The 5,000-nt window shown below is 46.2% G+C and overlaps 1 long non-coding RNA gene and 1 other non-coding gene across 2 annotated transcripts in view; both read left to right on the top strand.

The window, feature by feature from the left end:
- Positions 1-5,000, top strand: part of LOC126989353 (uncharacterized) — a 22,561-nt gene that overhangs the window by 10,758 nt on the left and 6,803 nt on the right. The gene's annotated exons all lie outside the window — the stretch shown is intronic.
- Positions 3,555-5,000, top strand: part of LOC126989354 (small subunit ribosomal RNA) — a 1,876-nt gene continuing 430 nt past the window's right edge. Inside the window, exon 1 of the ribosomal RNA XR_007743220.1 lies at positions 3,555-5,000. This exon is cut by the window's right edge and continues 430 nt beyond it. This is a non-coding gene — a ribosomal RNA (small subunit ribosomal RNA).

The raw sequence follows: 5,000 nt of genomic DNA, 5'->3' as shown, positions 1-5,000 counted from the left end.
GATAATAAATGTATATACGGTGTGTCCATCATCATTTGCCAGACTAACGGATAGTTATACAAGGAAGCCTAGCCTCACTGTCCAGATTTTTTGCATAGTCACTTAGATTGAGAGATGAAGACGGCAGGCACGTGCCAGCGGGCCAGGGGCTCAGCTGATCGCTCGTGCCTCCTAAAATGGCTGACAGTTATTTTTCCCTAAAAGCGGTGTGACGTCAGTGCAACCCCTCTATAGTTAGGTGTAACCGACGTACATTTTTAATTTATCTCATTTTATTTGATCTCTTCTTCGACGTCCTGCCCTATAGCGATGGTAGGCTTTCCTTAACCCTACATTAGTATCCTGGGGTGTTTGAACACCCCCCCAAAAGACGTTTTTGATCACCGTCTTGAATTGGCAACACTTAGATCACTCTCCTTTCTAGTACCTTCCTGAATACGTGAGAGGAGAGACTACTGAAATGTTGACAGTCCCGTGGCAGGTCCTTTGAAAAAAAAGACACATCTGTTTCCTTTGGGGTGTCTGGTCACCCCACGGTGCTAATAAACTGACGTTGTGGGAAACATGTGTGCAGCAAACTGTTTGTAAGTTGCATGTAATGCCAAGATTCTGTATCAGGTGACGGATTCGAGTGATAAGTACTGGTGATGCTGTTGCAACAAGATTATCATCTAATGTAGTTTAGAGTTACCTTATTATGTCAGTGGGTATGGAGTAAATATATTAAGTTTTTTTTTCCGCAATTTCATGTTTAATTATTTATCAGATAAGTATGCACGTCTTTTTTTTGGTAACACATTTTTTTTTCTGTGTGTGTGGTTTAGGAAGCATGAAGAATGAATGAATGAATGAATGAATATATATATATATATATATATATATATATATATATATATATATATATATATATATATATATATATATATATATATATATATATATATATATATTTTTTTTTCATAGATTAGCACCAGTAAAACTACTTTTAATGATAAGCAAATGTGATTTATTTCTGAAGGATTTTAGTAATGAAACTCTAAATGAAAAGTATTTAGGATCGTCATGTTCTTGACGATAATACTGAGGAAAGGGAAACGAGACTGTATGAAGTATTGTATACCTTTATCTAAGAAATGATCGGTAGAGTCCAATTAAGTGTGTGTGTGTGGTTTAGGAAATATATATATATATATATATATATATATATATATATATATATATATATATATATATATATATATATATATATATATATATATATATATATATATATATTTATATATATATATATATCTATATATATATATATATATATATATATATATATATATATATATATATATATATATATATATATATATATATATATATATATATATATATATATATATATATATATATATATATATATATATATATATATTCATAGATTACCACCAGTAAAACTACTTTTAATGATAAGCAAATCTGACTGATTTCTGAAGGATTTTAGGAATGAAACTCTAAATGAAAAGTATTTAGGTCGTCATGTTCTTGACGATAATACTGAGGAAAGGGAAACGAGACTGTATGAAGTACTGTATACCTTTATCTAAGAAATGATCGTTACAGTCCAATTTAGTGTGTGCGTTTGACCAATTCCTTTACACCAATATTCTACAATATCAGCCGCCACCGCTACCGCAGTCATGAGATATCCCTCGGAATAGCTTCGGGAGAAAAGGAGCCATTTGTGGTGCTCAGCTCACTCCGTATGTTGCTCACTCCACGAAAAGGCAGAACTTTCTTTTCCTGGCAAGCTTCAATCGCGGCACTGGCGGGAAACAGGACTGGGAGGGCTGCTAGACATTTACTGACTGACTGACTGACTGTAGTATAACGAGATCTAAGCCTGCTTGGGCAAGCTCTAATGACGGAAGGTCACTCCTATGCCACAACCCGTGCCTTTTCCGCATACTTTTTTTTGCGGGTACCGTACCTACACTACGCAAGTGTCTAGTTAAATGGGGTTCGGCTGTAATGTGCAGGAATGAATAGCTTCGGGAGAAAAGGAGCAATTTGGGGTGCTCAGCTCAGTACGTGCTCCACACACAGAAACATTGATACGTGAGCACAGATCAACACCAAGGCGGCTAGGTTCATTACAAACAACTACTACACTCGAACGTCTGGAATCACAATACCACGGATCAAACAACTGAGAAACATGGAACCTCTGCACATACGCCACACAACCACACACACTTACACTTATGTACACAAGACCACAAACATACTCACACAACGCAAACAGTCAACGTACTCCAGAAATAGCAACCCTACAAGACTTTGCACCCCATCCCAACCCAATAACCGCTAAGAACTCGGCTCCTAGAATCGCTAGAGCTGCCGTGAGCTTCTAAACGCCGCTGCCTGGAAGTGCGACCACAGTCGATGCTGACCGTTGGGAGCGGCCCGCTGGCGCGGAATTGTGAGATTGTGGGGTACGGCTGGTCGGCGGCTGGGCCGAGCGTAACGGTCTTCCCGCTCTTGGCTCTCGCTCGCGCGGCCAGCGGGGGGATCGAGACCCTCGTGCGGGACGGTCCCAAAGAGAACGGTCGCTAGTGTGCCGTGAGGAAGCGAGGGTTGAGCGAGCCGGCGGCGGACTCGCTCCACAAACCCGCTCGAGCTTCCATAACGCTGTTTGGGGCCGGAGCGCGCTGCACCTACCCGAGCGACTAATCGTTTGCCAACCTCTCAGACCGGGGCCAGCAAGCTTGGATGGGATTAGTCTCTCGTGTTGCGCGCACCGACCTCAACAAACGCCGTTGAACTGTATCCTAGTTCGGGCCCACCCTCCCGCGGGCCAAGACTCGGCATCGCTCACTTCCACCTGGAAATCCTCATTCTTCTCAGGTCGATGTTGGTGTTGACAGCCAGGTCTTGCCCCCTCTCTTTCATGAGAAGCTTCTCGGCATTAGCTGCGGCTCCTCGTGGCGGCGCACGTTCTTACCGTGTTTGCCAATGCGATCAGCCTTCAATGCAGCGACCCCTCTCTCTCTCGCTCTCTAGGCGATGGTAACTCCACTCTCCGTGCGATAACGCATCCCGAGGGTGACGCCGCCGCACGCAATGTCGTCGGTTGGCACCCTAGTCTTCACACTGACGCAGCTTCTATCGAGCGGTCGGTTGGAACGAAGCACTCCACTCTCGCAGGCGACGACGGGTGACAGTGCGCTGCTGCTGCTGCTGCTGGTATTGTCCGTGGTGCGTTCGCTCGCACCTCGACACAAAAGCATCAGCAGCAGCAGTCTCACCACCATCACCACCAGTCTGCTGCTATATGACAAGGACGCGCGGACGACGAGGAGGAGGACGACGGCGTGGCCGGCAGAGTTTCGAGCCCACGCATCATCATCCTCATCATCCGCCGTCTGTTGAAACCAGGGACGCGGCGTCGCCGACCAGAGCTCTCCGACGCTGAGCGATCTCCTACTTTAGTACAAGGCTTTAAGCGAGCGTGCGGCACGCCCGTCGTGTTCGTTCGCCGCTTGGCCGCCAGCTAACGCCATAGCTACCTGGTTGATCCTGCCAGTAGCCATATGCTTGTCTCAAAGATTAAGCCATGCATGTCTAAGTACAAGCCGATTTAAGGCGAAACCGCGAATGGCTCATTAAATCAGCTATGATTCATTGGATCTGTACCCACACTTACTTGGATAACTGTGGTAATTCTAGAGCTAATACATGCACCACGTCTCTGACCGCAAGGGAAGAGCGCTTTTATTAGTTCAAAACCGGTCGGGCCTCGGTCCGTCACCCCACCGTGTTGAATCTGAATAACTTGTCGCTGAGCGCACGGTCTCCGCACCGGCGCCGCCTCTTTCAAGTGTCTGCCTTATCAGCTTTCGATTGTAGGTTATGCGCCTACAATGGCTATAACGGGTAACGGGGAATCAGGGTTCGATTCCGGAGAGGGAGCCTGAGAAACGGCTACCACATCTAAGGAAGGCAGCAGGCACGCAAATTACCCACTCCCGGCACGGGGAGGTAGTGACGAAAAATAACGATGCGAGACTCATCCGAGGCCTCGCAATCGGAATGAGTACACTTTAAATCCTTTAACGAGGATCTATTGAGGGCAAGTCTGGTGCCAGCAGCCGCGGTAATTCCAGCTCCAATAGCGTATATTAAAGTTGTTGCGGTTAAAAAGCTCGTAGTTGGATTTCAGTTCTGGACTGACGGTTCACCGCCCGGTGCATACTGTCACGCTCCGAACAGCCACAACAGCCCGCTGGCTCGCACGGGTTGCTCTTCATCGAGTGTCCAGAGTGGCCGGCAGATTTTACTTTGATAAAATTAGAGTGCTCAAAGCAGGCTACACTTACGGCCTGAATGCCTATGCATGGAATAATGGAATAGGACCTCGGTTCTATTTTGTCGGTTTTCTGAACCCGAGGTAATGACTAATAGGAACAGGCGGGGGCATTCGTATTGCGACGCTAGAGGTGAAATTCTTGGACCGTCGCAAGACGAACTACTGCATGCAAAAGCATTTGCCAAGGATGTTTTCATTAATCAAGAACGAAAGTTAGAGGTTCGAAGGCGATCAGATACCGCCCTAGTTCTAACCATAAACGATGCTGACCAGCGATCCGCCGGCGTTATTCCCATGACCCGGCGGGCAGCTTCCGGGAAACCAAAGTCTTTGGGTTCCGGGGGAAGTATGGTTGCAAAGCTGAAACTTAAAGGAATTGACGGAAGGGCACCACCAGGAGTGGAGCCTGCGGCTTAATTTGACTCAACACGGGGAACCTCACCAGGCCCAGACACCGGAAGGATTGACAGATTGAGAGCTCTTTCTCGATTCGGTGGGTGGTGGTGCATGGCCGTTCTTAGTTGGTGGAGCGATTTGTCTGGTTAATTCCGATAACGAACGAGACTCTGGCCTACTAACTAGTCGACGGATCTCCAGCAATTGGTGTCCAGTTCGCAGCTTCTTCTTAGAGGGATAAGCGGCA

This window comes from Eriocheir sinensis, unplaced genomic scaffold (genome assembly GCF_024679095.1).
Source record: "Eriocheir sinensis breed Jianghai 21 unplaced genomic scaffold, ASM2467909v1 Scaffold1131, whole genome shotgun sequence".
Taxonomy (NCBI): Eukaryota; Metazoa; Arthropoda; class Malacostraca; order Decapoda; family Varunidae; genus Eriocheir; species Eriocheir sinensis.
The sequence above is the reverse complement of the archived record's forward strand: the minus strand, read 5'-3'. Positions and strand labels throughout refer to the sequence as shown.